The sequence below is a fragment of the Geotrypetes seraphini genome, chromosome 16 (assembly GCF_902459505.1).
Source record: "Geotrypetes seraphini chromosome 16, aGeoSer1.1, whole genome shotgun sequence".
Lineage (NCBI taxonomy): Eukaryota > Metazoa > Chordata > Amphibia > Gymnophiona > Dermophiidae > Geotrypetes > Geotrypetes seraphini.
In genome coordinates, this window is record NC_047099.1 from 1,956,046 (window position 1) to 1,972,081 (window position 16,036).

A 16,036-nucleotide genomic window follows, 5' to 3' on the forward strand; every position below is an offset into this window, starting at 1 on the left:
TGAGAAAATACCCACACAGGCCATCTCTTCTCTCACCATACTCATAAATTCTGCCCTATCATCGGGCCTCTTCTCCCCTGAAATGGGACGCATTGCACTGACCCCTCTACTGAAGAAAGCTGACCTAGACCCCTCCTCCCCATCCAATTATCGCCCAATAGCAAACATTCCGCTCCTAACCAAATTGCTAGAGTCCATCGTCTCCTCCCAACTCTCAGCCTACCTGGAAAGATTCTCTGTCCTCCTACCATATCAATACGGCTTCAGACCCAACTTCAGTACCGAAACCCTCCTGGCCTCCCTAATCTCGAAGATCCAACAATTTCACTCTCACAAAAAATTTGCCGTTCTCCTTCAATTCGACCTCTCTGCTGCCTTTGACGTTGTCCACCATGACATTCTAATCTTCCTACTCTCCGAGATAGGCATTAGTTCTACAGTCCTGGACTGGTTCTCGAACTTCTTACGTTCTCGCTCTTACACCGTCACCAAACATGGTTCCTCTTCCTCCCCATGGAAACCGACTTGTGGAGTCCCACAAGGCTCCCCCCTTTCTCCCATCCTCTTCAACATTTATATGTCCTCCCTGAATCTTCTCCACCTATCCCCCCTAGAAACACTCTACACTTACGCCGACGATATCCTGGTCCTCATCGAGACCAACGCGAACCTCACCAATCTCGCAGCTAACATTTCTTCTTGCATAACCAAACTTCAATCCTGGGCTCACACTGTACAAATGAAATTGAACGAGTCCAAAACTAAACTACTTTGGCTCGGCCCTAAACTTGATCAATTACCCACTTCCATCCCACTGCCCACAGGCTCCTCTCTACAGCTGGAATTCTCTAGCAAAGTTCTGGGCATCACCATAGATTCATCATTATCCTTCAACGACCACCTCAACTCCCTGATAAAAAAATGCTTTTGCAGCCTTCACATGCTGAGGAAAGTGAGATCCTGCTTCCACCAAAAACACTTTGCCGTCCTCGTACAATCCATTATCCTCTCCAGATTGGATTATTGCAATTCCATTTACCTAAGCTTAACAAAGAAAAGCCTCCACAGACTCCAACTAATCCAGAACACCGCGGCCAAACTTATCTTCTCAAAAAGTAAATTTGACCATGTCACACCGCTCCTATCCAAACTCCACTGGCTTCCCGTTATTTCCAGGGTCTACTTTAAATGTGCCTGCCTAACCTTCAAGATCCTCCACGGTACCCTTCCTCCTTTTATCCCTATATCCTGGAATTCCTCAAATCCAACCTCCACTAGATCCACTCAAAAATTAAAACTATCCTACCCCTCCTTAAAAGGCATCTCCCTTGTTGGTAAACTTGGCTCTTCCCTCCCTTTCAGAATCACTCAGCTCTGGAACAGTCTCCCTTCCCCTCTCCGCAATTTGAGCCCCCTTCTACCATTCCGTAAGCATCTGAAGACCTGGCTCTTCTCCAGAACGTAACCCCGTCCCGCTCCTGGCACTCTCACACCAACCTCTCTTCTCTCATACTTATATAATTCCACTGGAGTTCCGTTCCTTCCCTAACCATGTAAACCGTGTCGAGCTCCATCTGCGGAGATGATGCGGTATATAAACCCAAGATTTAGATTAGATTAGATTAGATAATTAAATGAAATGACTAATTCTGAAGTTTATAGGGATGGGCAGGAACGGATGGGATTCTTCACAGGGACGGGCGGGGATGGAGGGATTCCTCACGGGGACGGGTGGGATTTCTGTCCCCCGAGCAACTCTATAGTCCAGAGAAGAGTGACTAAAATGGTTAAGGGGCTGGAGGAGTTGCCGTACAGTTAGAGATTGAAGAAACTGGGCCTCTTCTCCCTTGAAAAGAGGAGATTGAGAGGGGATATGATCGAAACATTCAAGGTACTAAAGGGAATAGACTTAGTGGATAGGACAGGTTGTTCACCCTCTCCAAGGTAGGGAGAACAAGAGGGCACTCTCTACCTACCCAAGGTAGTGTAGAGGAGAGCAACAAACCCTGGGAAAGTCCAACCCTTCCCAAACCGATGGAAAACAAACTGCACCCCAGAATCCCCAACAGACTGCCAGCAACATAAACATCCCACTTCGAGCCAAATAGGTTAAAAGTACAGACATTCTATAAAATCGTCTAATATTAGAACAAAAGATGAGAGCCAAAGGCAACAGACAACCACACAGTGGCTTTGCTGGCTCACAAATAGCTAGAAAATCCCATGAAAAGCACCCCCCCCCCCCAAAAAAAAAGAAAATCAAGTGTCAGATCTGACAGGTTTCTTTCCAGATCTCAACACTGTAGTCCATGTCCCGCTCGGTCTAGACGTCACTGCTATCTCAGGAAGGTTCGTGCATCCCAGATCTTGCATCTCCGACCACGCTTCTGCAACGGTGCTCACTCGCTTAGATCTTCCATTCACAGTCAACCACACCCCAAAGGGAAATAGCCAGCGAAACCTATGTCCACCTGAACGCAAAGCCTGGTGACTTCTTTAAAGGCCTTGCATTCCTGTAGCGTAGACCATGCTAGATCCTGAAATACTCCCACCGCCAGATCTTGCCAATGAAAAGTCACCTGCAAAACACGCTCCTTTAAATTGTAATCGACAAAGCAAACGATAACATCCTTAGTGCCAGGACCTCTAGTTGGCCACAGGCTACGATGTGCCCGTAGTAAAAGCATGTGATCCATCAGCCCGCAGCAATTGTTCGCAAAATTTCCACACCACCATTTTGCAGTCCCGATAGGTCTCCACATTTGGTATGCCTTTAAAACGCAGATTACAACGCCGGGATCAATTTTCAAGATCCTCCGCCTGCGCTTGTAGGTGTTGCAGTTCAGTAGATATACGATCGGTAGATTCTTTAATCCCAGACACCGATGTAGAAAGGGTTTCCATGTGGTCTTCAGAGGTGGAAACTCATGCACCCAACTCACTAACATCAGAGCGGAGTTCTACGCTTTAACGTCGACCTGGACCCCAATCATCTCCTCCTTCAATGTTTAAACCACATCTGAGAGCCTCATCGCTGTTCTCCAACTGTTGAGCAGGGATACCCTCATCCTCCAACTCTGAATGAGTCGCCTGCCCTGCCGCCATCTTATTTTTCTCCAGAGGACCTCCAGGCAGGTCTGCAGAGGACTTCTCACCCCCTTCGCCATAACCTTACTGACCCTCGACCTCCCAAGAGTTAGAGATTGCTATGCGCTGGAGGCTTTTAACTCCACAATTCTTATCAGCCCCTATGGAGCTCTTGATTTAGGCAGCCATTCACCGGGATGTAAAAATCTGGCAACTACTCTGTCCGGATCTTATTTCTTTTCCTGCATCTTATAGAGTTACCGCTAAGGGCAGGCACTTTGCTGATTTATTGCCCATCTGGAGTTTTCTCTTTCACCAATGTGTCCAGTTTCCTTGCATCCAGCTTTTTACTGGTCAGAATGGGGATGACCAAGGTGATCATAATCTCTTCATTCTCGAGAATTCTCTTAGGGTTGTGGGTCCCCCAGTGCTCTTCCAGTCCAATGATGCTAAAATGTTTACAAAGTTCCCAGCGGATGTGAGATGTTATTTCATGGAATCTTTCTACATTGAAAATTACTACCCTCAGCACCTTGCAGACGTCTAAAAATAGGGTAACTGTTCTTAGCAGTTACATTTCTGGTTTTCCATTTTCCCATTCCTGTATTTGCTGCGATCCGTATCTCTCGTAATACACTGTCCTGGGTTGCAATTTCCAATTTCTTATCCTTTGGTTTCAGTTCTCCTTTCCTGACCATTACTGATTGTTTATTCCAAGCTTGAAAATAAATAAAACTTTTTTGAACTTAAATAAAAAAATGTGTCCATTTTTGTTTGATTTACATTTCCCACTCTGTTTCCACATTAACCACCTGTTTTTTTTCAAGCTGGTGGGGGTAATGTTGAAACTCTGCTCAAGTAGGGAAAAATGGTTCAGCCGTTATGCTAGACATTAGCCACAGGAGGGCAGCACTGAGCATCTCTGCAGAATAAAGATACTAAAGTGAAACAGTTTAAATGTTCTGAATGTGATAAGTATAAAGACATACTGAAGAGATACGATTTCAAAGTTCTAAATGTAGTAAGCATAAAATCAATGAAGAGATACCGTTTCAATGTTCTCAATGTGATAATCATAAAACCACTGAAGAGATACCTTCTCAATGTTCTGAATGTCAAAAGTATAGCAACAATGAAAAGATACCTTCTAAAGGTTCTGAATGTGATAAGCATAAAAACAATGAAGAGATACCTTCTAAATGTTCTGAATGTCACAAGCATAGAAACAATAAAGAGATACCTTTTAAATGTTCTAAATGTGATAAGTATAAAGACATTGAAGAGTTACCTTTTAAATGTTCTGAATGTCACAAGTATAAAACCAATAAAGAGATACCTTTTAAATGTTATAAATGTGATAAGTATAAAGACACTGAATAGATACTTTTTAAATGTCCTGAATGTGATAAGTATACAGACACATACTGAAGAGATACATGTCCCGCTCGGCCTAGACGTCACTGCTATCTCAGGAAGGTTCGTGCAGCCCAGATCTTGCATCTCCGACCACGCTTCTGCAACGGTGCTCACTCGCTTAGATCTTCCATTCACAGTCAACCACACCCCAAAGGGAAATAGCCAGCGAAACCAATGTCCACCTGCACGCAAAGCTTGGGTGACTTCTTTAAAGGCCTTGCGTTTCTGTAGCGTAGACCATGCTAGATCCTGAAATACTCCCACCGCCAGATCTTGCCAATGAAAAGTCGCCTGCAAAACACGCTCCTTTAAATTGTAATCGCCAAAGCAAGCGATAATATCCTTAGTGCCGGGACCTCTAGTTGGCAACAGGCTACGATGTGTCCGTAGTAAAAGCATGTGATCCATCAGCCCGCAGCAATTGTTCACAAAACTCCCGCACCACTATTTTGCAGTCCCGATAGGCCTGCACCTCTGGTATGCCTTTAAAATGCAGATTATAGCGCCGGGATTGATTTTCAAGATCCTTCGCCTGCGCTTGTAGGTGTTGTAGTTCAGTAGATATACGATCGGTAGATTCTTTAATCCCAGACACCGATGTAGAAAGGGTTTCCATGTGGTCTTCAGAGATGGAAACCCGGGCACCCAACTCACAAACATTGGAGCGGAGTTCTACGCTTTAACGTCGACGTGGACCCCAATCATCTCCTCCTTCAATGCTTTAAACCACATCTGTGAGCCTCCTCGCCGTCCTCCAACTGTTGAGCAGGGATACCCTCATCCTCCAACTCTGAATGAGTCGCCTGCCCTGCCACCATCTTATTTTTCTCCAGAGGACCTCCAGGCAGGTCTGCAGAGGACTTCTCACCCCCTTCGCCATAACCTTACTGACCCTCAACCTCCCAAGAGTCAGAGATTGCTATGAGCTGGAGGCTTTTAACTCCACAATTCTTATCAGCCCCTATGGAGCTCTTGATTTAGGCAGCCATTCACCGGGATGTAAAAATCTGGCAACTACTCTGTCCGGATCTTATTTCTTTTCCTGCATCTTATAGAGTTACCGCTAAGGGCAGGCACTTTGCTGATTAATGCCCATCTGGAGTTTTCTCTTTCACCAATGTGTCCAGTTTCCTTGCAACCAGCTTTTTACTGGTCAGAATGGGGATGACCAAGGTGATCATAATCTCTTCATTCTCTTAGGGTTGTAGGTTCCCCCAGGGCTCTTCCAATCCAATGATGCTAAAGTGTTTACAAAGTTCCCATAGGATCTGAGATGTTATTTCATTGCATCTTTCTACATTGAAAATTACTACCCTCAGCACCTTGCAGGCATCTAAAAATAGGGTAACTGTTCCTAGCAGTTACATTTCTGGTTTTCCATTTTCTAACTCCTGTATTTGCTGCGATCCGTATCTCCCGTAATGCACTGTCCTGGGTTGCAATTTCCAATTTCTTATCCTTTGTTTCAGTTCTCCTTTCCTTAAGTGTGTCCAGTTTTGTTTGATTTACATTTCCCACTCTCTTTCCACATTAACTACCTGTTTCTTTTCATGCTGTGGGGGTAATGTTGAAACTCTGCTCAGGAAGGGGGAAAATGGTTCAGCCTCTATGCTATACGTTTGCCACAGGAGGGCAGCACTGAGCATCTTTGCAGAATAAAGATACTAAAGTGAAACAGTTTAAATGTTCTGAATGTGATAAGTATAAAGACATACTGAAGAGATACCTTTTCAAAGTTCTAAATGTAGTAAGCATAAAATCAATGAAGAGATACCTTTTAAATGTTCTGAATGTCAAAAGTAGAAAGACACCGAAGAGAAATCTTTAAATAGTCTGTGTGTCATAGGTATAAAGACATATACTGAACAGATACCTTTTAAATGTTCTAAATGTGATAAGTATAAAGAGACCGACGAGGTACCTTCTAAATCTACAGATTGTGATATGTATTTAGGCATTCTTTGTTTCAGCAATATCGTATACAGACACATACTGAAGATATACTTTTTAAATATGCTAAATGTGATAAGTATAAAGACATTAAAGAGATACCTTCTAATTGTTCTAAATGTGATATTCATAAAAACAATGAAAAGATACATTTTAAATATCCCGAATGTGATAAGTATACAGATACACTGAAGAGATACCTTTTAAATGTTCTGAATGTGATAACGTAAAGACAATGAAGAGATACCTTTTAAATGTTCTGAATGTGATAATATAAAGACACTGAAGAGATACATTCTAAATGTTCTCAAAGTGTTAAGTATAAAGACACTGAAGATATACTTTCTAAATGTTCTAAATATAAATATAAAAAAATGAAGAGATACCTTTTAAATGTTCTGAATGTCACAAGTATAAAAACAATAAAGAGATATTTTAAATGTTCTAAATGTGATAAGTATAAAGACACTGAAGAGATATCTTCTAAATGTTCTGAATGTGGTAAGCATAAAAACAATGAAGAGATACATTTTAAATGTTCTGAATGTGATAAGTATTAAGACAGATACTGATGAGATACCTTTTAAGTGTTTTAAATATGATAAATATAAAGACACTAAAGAGATACCTTCTATATGTTCTATATGTGATAAGTATAAAGACAATAAAGAGATACCTTCTAAATGTTCTGAATTTGATAAATATAAAGACACTGAAGAGATATTTATTAAATATTCTGAATGTGATAAGCATATAAACAATGAAGAGATACCTTTTAAATGTTCTGAATGTGATACGTATAAAGACACTGAAGAAATACCTTCTATATGTTCTAAATGTGATAAGTATAAAGACACTGAAGAGATACTTTTTAAATGTTTGAACATGATAATCATAAAAACAATAAAGACTTTTTAAATGTGCTGAATGTGATAAGCATAAAATAATGAAAAGATTCCTTTTAAATGTTCTGAATGTGATAAGTATAAAGATATATCACATTTAGAACATTTTAACAGTATGTGTCTTTATACTTATCACATTCAGAACATTTAAAAGGAATATTTTCATTGTTTTATGCTTATCTCATTCAGAACATTTAAAAGGTATCTCTTCAGGATGTGTCTTTATTCTTATCACATTCAGACTATTCAAAAGGTATCTCTTCAGTGTCTTTAAACTTATCACATTTAGAACATTTAAAATGTATCTGTTCAGCATATTATTTTTATACATATGACATTCAGAACATTAAAACTTTTTCTCTTCAGTATCTTTATCCTGCAGAGATGCTCATTGCTGCCCTCCTGTGGCAAATGTCTAGCATAAAGGCTGAACCATTTACCTACCTACCTGAGCAGAGTTTTCAACATCTCTCCCGATGGATTAGGTTCATACTTTATCACATTATATTTAGAGAATGCCCACTTCCCCAACTATGGAACGCATTTAGAAGGTATCTCTTCAGTGTCTTTATACTTATCACATTTAGAACATTTAAAACGTTTCTCTTCATTTTTTATACTTATCACATTTAGAACATTTTAAAAGTATGTTCAGTATAAGAATAAAAAATGAAGAGAAACATTTTAAATGTTCTGAATGTGATAAGTATAAACACACTGAAGAGAAACCTTTTCAATGTTCTAAATGTGATAAGTATAAAGACACTGAAGAGAAACCATTTAAATGTTCTAAATGTAATAAATATTAAGACAATGAAGAGAAACTAATGTATCATAACACCTTTACAGAAGCTCATGTAGACCGCTCTGAATTGACTCAACTGTCATTAGTAGCAGTATAGAAGCTTTCAATAATCATAATCATAAAATACTGTTACCAGGAAAATTAACATCATTCTTTGTAAGAGTATCTGTGTGGCTATTCAATTATTTAATTATACTATGTATGCTGATTTGTAACCCATTCTGTACTCTTTTCGGAGGATGGGCTAAGCAACCAAATAAATATATATATATTTTTAAATGCTTATAAACAAATTTTATGCTGAATTTCAAATCTTAGATTTATAGGTGCTATTCTAGATAGTGCCACACGAGGACGCCATTACCTAATAGAGATTACTATATTTAATAGCTCAGTGCTGTCCTCCTGTGATCATTCCTCAGATTGCACATTGAATTGCTTAAATTTGTTAATAATAGAGACTTTCCCAACTGTGCAGAGCGACTGCCTGCTCTGCCCTCCTCAAACAGGCTGTGCAGCTGAAGCTCCTCTCCTTTTAAATATAATAATAACTTTATTCTTTTATACCGCCATAACCAAAAGTTCTAGGTGGTTTACACTAAAAAGAGCTGTACAATCAGCGAAATAAGGCTTCCAACTGGATCCAGTGCTGGGTTTACTCCTTTGCAGGTAAGTACTTGGACTTCTGAGTTCCCCTTTGCATTCCCTAAGAAAAGCAAGATTTAGAAGGGAGATCATAGGTCAGTTCAGGGTTTCTGACAACCTTATCCTTGATGCCTTTGATTTTCAGCACAAAGCTCAAAGGGTAGACTGGAACTGGGCAACTTGGTAGCCCTGGGTTTGTTTGCTTACCAGCCTTTAGGGAAGACTCGACAGTTTCTGCATAGCACAGACTGTTTCAGTAGATTGAGGGCTTGTTTAGCGAGTCTCAAATGTGACCTTGGATTTGCTATGCCATCCCAGGTCGACTAATCTGATCCAGTCCTGAATTTTACCCTACTGTGTGCAGTATCACTGAATTGGGCTTCCCAGGCTCTCCTTGACTTCTGTTTTTCTTCTCTTGGCACTGCATACGCCGGGTAACTCTTTATAAATTATCTGACTTTAGAAAAGCAGTAAAAACTATTATTTTCACATGAACTGGACTGCAATTATAGACTTTTAAATTGTTACCTGAATGAGTCTAAAATGTATAGTGTATTTAGCTGCAATAGTAAACCTTGTATTACATGTGTGCATACATAGGGCAACTGATTTGGTATAAACATGTGCATATAAGTAGGATGATGGATTATTGGCATAGCAATGCCCAGCATTAATAACTCTGTAACATCACCACAGAGCTCTGTGTTTTTCAGTATAGAGCCCATGCATTGTAACGCCTCACAACTCCTTATGGTAACATCTCTACAGAAGCTAATGTATCATAACACCTTTACAGAAGCTCATGTTGTGTGGCGCCTTTGAAGAGGCTCATGTAGACCGCTCTGAATTGATTCCACTGTCATTAGTTGTGTTATAGAAGCTCTCAATAATCATCATCATAAAATACTGTTACCAGGAAAATTAACATCATTCTTTGTAAGAGTATCTGTGTGTGCTATGCAGTTATTTAATTATACTATGTATGCTGATTTGTAACCCATTCTGTACTCTTTTGGGAGGATGTCCCTCAGGGTTGCGGGGATCTCGTGGGGTTGGAGGCAGCTCGAGCTGAGTGGCTCTCGTCTTCTTTTTCTGCCCTCCTGATAAAAAGAACTTACTGCGTGTGCACTAGGAAGAAACCGATGCTCCTGCTAATTTGTTCTTGCCCATTCCAGCCTTGAAATGGTAATACAGTCTCTTGTTTTCTACAATGCTCCCAGCCACAGCAGCTTAGTTACTCAGCGAGTATCCACCCACTGGCACCCTATTGCATCATTCTGTCCATTCAAACCGGAAAGGTACCGCCTCTTCCATTAGAGAGGAACCAGATTGGCTGTCTGCCATTCTTTGAAGACGTAACTAGCCCACCTAATAAGGTAGGTTGAGCTCTTGCTACTTAGCTTCCCTTATACATTTGAACTGATTAAAGGGGAGAAGGTGGGCGTGGAAGGCGGCATCTTTAAATTGGTGGGACCCTGAGGGATTAGTTGCCGTAGTATATCCTGGTTAGAACTGATCACAGTGGGCAGATTAGCGTGGTTTAAAAATACAAAAAAAAAAAAGGAGCAAATGGAGGTGGGAACAAAAGCATTGTTGAAGAGAAGTAATTGATCGTTTCTGAGTTGTATATTGACCATGCTGTTCTTCTGCTTGCTATCTATTTTTAAATTAACTAGGTTCTGTAGTTCAGAAGGTAACTTCCGTTGCTGCATAGCCAGTCTTCTGTGCCTTTTTATTTACGTTTTAAATCGCTAATGCTTTTTGAAAGTTGTTAAAGACTAGTTACTTTTAGCTGAGGTTTTCGAGTGTTTATGTAGAAACTATGGTCTCTTAATATAGTACCTCTTTGTATTTCTATACTGGTCCTATTATCTCGATTGTGCTTGTGTAGGTTACTGTCAAGCTAGCAGGAGTATAATAGTCAAGTCTCAGCTGCCCTTTCCTATCATTTCTGTTAAGAAAGAGGTACCATATTTAAAGGGTTGAGGGATGACCGCAGCACTATAGAATTATTGTGTGATTAGAATTGTGTTTTTTTCATATAAGAGTTAATAAGGAGCTAAATGAGGGTCAATATCCGGCAATGGAAATCTGAAAGAAAACAACTGAAGGACTAAATTTCATTCAACAGCTATGTTTAGAAAACAACTGCCTCCAATAAGGAGTTACCCTACCTTTTAAAATGTATTTTATTATAGTATAGCACGCCATATGTGTGTCAGTGAGAGGGAAAGAAAAATGGTGTACTTGGGGAATGGAAGCAAGTGGCAAATTTTTAGTCATAGGGAGGGAGTGAGGGAGGTACAGATAGGGAAGTGAAAGATGAGAGGGAGAAATGTGGTGGAAAGGGAACAGTGGGAAAGATTGAAAGGGATGCAAGAGGGAGGAATGTTGGACATAGTGGTGAAGGGAATGGAGGGAGAGATGTGACATGGTGCTAGAGAGGGGTGATAGAAGGAGAAATGTTGGGCATGGGGCTGGTGGGCAGGGGCAAAAGATGCTGCACATGGTCCGGGGGATGAGAGAGGGATAAATGCTGGACCCTGGTAGGAGGAACCAATGGACAGCAACAGAAGAATTTACAGAAGACGGGAAAGCAGAAAAAAAGAAACTGGGACCAACTTGATGGAAAAATAAGTCTCCAGACAACAAAGGTAAAAAACAGAATTTATTGACTAAAATATGTTAGCTTTGGGAAATGTATATAGCAGATGTCTTTGTATTGTGTTCAAAAGAAAAGGAAATGCATTTCTGGTTTTATTTCTACAGTGTAGTTGAAGTACTTGCTGACCCCTGGCTGTGGCTGCTGATGATCCCCAAGCACTGCAAGCAGAGGACCTCTTCTAGAGACAGCCAGAACTCCCTTCCACCAAGCGCTGCAGCCACTGGCAGCATCCATGAGCCTTTAATTCACTAGCATAATTAAATGAAATAACTAATTCTGAAGTTTATAGGGATGGGCTGGGACGGATGGGATTTCTGTCCCCGTGCAACTCTCTAGTCCAGAGAAGAGTGGCTAAAATGGTTAAGGGGCTGGAGGAGTTGCCGTACAGTGAGAGATTGGAGAAACTGGGCCAATTCTCCCTTGAAAAGATGAGATTGAGAGGGGACATGATCGAAACATTCAAGATACTGAAGGGAATAGACTTAGTAGATAGGACAGGTTGTTCACCTTCTCCAAGGTAGGGAGAACGAGAGGGCACTCTCTAAAATTGTACAACCAAATGCTTCCCAAAACCCTTCAAAAACACCCCAGGGTTACTCCCCTCCCAGCACCTGTACCCAGCCCTCTACCTACCCAAGGTAGTGTAGAGGAGAGCAACAAACCCCGGGGAAGTCCAACCCTTCCCAAACTGATTGGAAAACAAACTGCAACCCAGGATCCCCAACAGACTGCCAGCAACATAAACATCCCCTTCAAGCCAAACAGGTTAAAAGTACAGACATTCTATAAAATCGTGTAATTTTAGAACAAAAGATGAGAGCCAAAGGCAACAGACAACCACACAGTAGCTTTGCTGGCTCACAAATAGCTAGAAAAGCCGATGAACAGCCCCCCCCCCCCAAAAAAAAAAAAAAATCAAGTGGCAGATCTGACAGGTTTCTTTCCAGATCTCAACACTGTAGTCCATGTCCCGCTCGGCCTAGACGTCACTGCTATCTCAGGAAGGTTCGTGCAGCCCAGATCTTGCATCTCCGACCACGCTTCTGCAACGGTGCTCACTCGCTTAGATCTTCCATTCACAGTCAACCACACCCCAAAGGGAAATAGCCAGCGAAACCTATGTCCACCTGCACGCAAAGCCTGGTGACTTCTTTAAAGGCCTTGCATTTCTGTAGCGTAGACCATGCTAGATCCTGAAATACTCCCACAGCCAGATCTTGCCAATGAAAAGTCACCTTCAAAACACGCTCCTTTAAATTATAATCGCCAAAGCAAGCGATAATATCCTTAGTGCCGGGACCTCTAGTTGGCAACAGGCTACGATGTGCCCGTAGTAAAAGCATGAGATCTGGCACGTCTGCTCCATCAGCCCACAGCAATTGTTCGTAATACTCCTGCACCACCATTTTGCAGTCCTGATAGGCCTCCACCTCTGGTATGCCTTTAAAATGCAGATTACTGTGCCGGGATCGATTTTCAAGATCCTCCGCCTGCGCTTGTAAGTCTTGCAGTTCAGTAGATATACGATCGGTAGATTCTTTAATCCCAGACACCGATGTAGAAAGGGTTTCCATGTGGTCTTCAGAGGTGGAAACCCATGCACCCAACTCACTAACATCAGAGCGGAGTTCTACGCTTTAACATCGACGTGGATCCCAATCATCTCCTCCTTCAATGCTTTAAACCACATCTGTGAGCCTCCTCCATATCTGAATGAGTCGCCTGCCCTGCCCCAGCTTTTTACTGGTCAGAATGGGGATGACCCAGGTGATCATAATCTCTTCATTAGGGTTGTGGGTCCTCTCAGTGCTCTTCCAGTCCAATGATGCTAAAGTGTTTACAAAGTTCCCATAGGATGTGAGATGTTATTTCATTGCATCTTTCATTGAAAATTACTACCCTCAGCACCTTGCAGGAGTCTAAAAATAGGGTAACTGTAACTAGCAGTTACATTTCTGGTTTTCCATTTTCCAACTCCTGTATTTGCTGCGATCCGTATCTCCCGTAATGCACTGTCCTGGGTTGCAATTTCCAATTTCTTATCCTTTGGTTTCAGTTCTCCTTTCCTTAAATGTGTCCAGTTTTGTTTGATTTACATTTCCCACTCTGTTTCCATATTAACCACCTGTTCTGTTTTCGATGCTGATGGGGGTGATGTTGAAACTCTGCTCAGATAGAGGAAAAATGTTTCAGCGTTTATGCTATACATTTGCCACAGGAGGGCAGCACTGAGCATCTTTGCAGTATAAAGATATTGAAGAGATACCATATCAATGTTCTGAATGTGATAATCATAAAAAGAATGAAAAGATACCTTTTAAATGTTCTAAATGTGATAAGCATAAAAAACAATTAAAAAATACCTTTTAAATGTCCCAAATGTGATACATATACAGACACATACTAAAGTGATACGTTTCAAATGTTCTGAATGTCACATAAAAAGAATAAAGAGATACCATTTCAATGTTTTAAATGTGATAAATATAAGGACACTGATGAGATACCTTTAAAATATTCTAAATGTGATAAGCATAAAAACAATAAAGAGATACCTTCTAAATGTTCAGAATGTGATAAGTATAAAGACACGGAAGAGATACATTTTAAATGTTCTATTTATTTTCAAGCATAGAATAAACAACGAGATACCTTTATGCTAGATAAAGAGATACCTTTATGCTAGACATTTGCCACAGGAGGGCAGCACTGAGCATCTTTGCAGTATAAAGATATTGAAGAGATACCATATCAATGTTCTGAATGTGATAATCATAAAAAGAATGAAAAGATACCTTTTAAATGTTCTAAATGTGATAAGCATAAAAAACAATTAAAAAATACCTTTTAAATGTCCCAAATGTGATACATATACAGACACATACTAAAGTGATACGTTTCAAATGTTCTGAATGTCACATAAAAAGAATAAAGAGATACCATTTCAATGTTTTAAATGTGATAAATATAAGGACACTGATGAGATACCTTTAAAATATTCTAAATGTGATAAGCATAAAAACAATAAAGAGATACCTTCTAAATGTTCAGAATGTGATAAGTATAAAGACACGGAAGAGATACATTTTAAATGTTCTATTTATTTTCAAGCATAGAATAAACAACGAGATACCTTTATGCTAGATAAAGAGATACCTTTATGCTAGACATTTGCCACAGGAGGGCAGCACTGAGCATCTTTGCAGTATAAAGACATTGAAGAGATACCATCTAAATGTTCTGAATGTGATAATCATAAAAAGAATGAAAAGATACCTTTTAAATTTTCCAAATGTGATAAGTATAAAGCCAAATACTGAAGAGATACCTTTTAAATGTTCAAAATGTGATAAGCATAAAAAACAATGAAAAAATACATTTTAAATGTCCCAAATGTGATACATATACAGACACATACTAAAGTGATACGTTTTAAATGTTCTGAATGTCACATAAAAACAATAAAGGGCTACCTTTTAAATGTTTAGAATGTCACATAAAAAAATAAAGAGATACCATTTCAATGTTTTAAATGTGATAAACATAAAAACAATGGAGAGATACCTTTATGCTAGACATTTGCCACATGAGGGCAGCACTGAGCATGTCTGCAGTATAAAGACACTGAAGAGAAACCGTTTTAATGTTCTGAATGTTATAAGTATAAAGACACTGAACAGATACTTTTTAAATGTTCTAAATGTGATAAGTATAAAGACACTGGAGAGATACATTTTAAATGTTCTAAATGTGATGTGTGTTTTTTTAGTTCAAAAAAGTTTTATTTATTTTCAAGCATAGAATAAACAACGAGTAATGGTCATGTCACAACAAAGCAGTAAAATAACAATAGTAGGGATTGTATACAGAGCCTTGAGAGAAACCAATTTAATGTTCTGAATGTGATAAGCATTAAAACAATGAAAAGATACCTTCTCAATGTTCTGAATGTAATAAGCATTTAAAACAATGAAAAGATACCTTTTAAATGTCCTGAATGGGTTCAGCATAAAAACAATAAAAAGATACCTTCTAAAAGTTCTGAATGTGATCAGAATATAAACAATGAAAAGATACCTTTTAAATGTTCTAAATGTGATCAGCATTCAAACAATAAAAAGATACATTTTAAATGTTCTGAATGTGATAAGCATAAAATAATGAAAAGATACCTTTTAAATGTTCCGAATATGATAAATATAAAGACACATCACATTTAGAACATTTTAAAAGTATCTGTTCAATATGTGTCTTTATACTTATCATATTTGGAACATTTAAAAGGTATCTTTTCATTGTTTTACACTTATCACATTCAGATCATTTAGAAGGCATCTCTTCATTGTTGTTATGATTATCACGTTCAGAACATTTAAAAGGTATCTCTTCAGGATGTGTCTTTATACTTATCACATTAAGACTAATTAAAAGGTATTTCTTAATTCTTTTTATGCTTATCACATGCAAAACATTTAAAAGGTTTCTCTTTAGTGTCTTTAACATCACATTTAGAACATTTAAAATGTATCTGTTCAGTATGTTATTTTTATACTTATGACATTC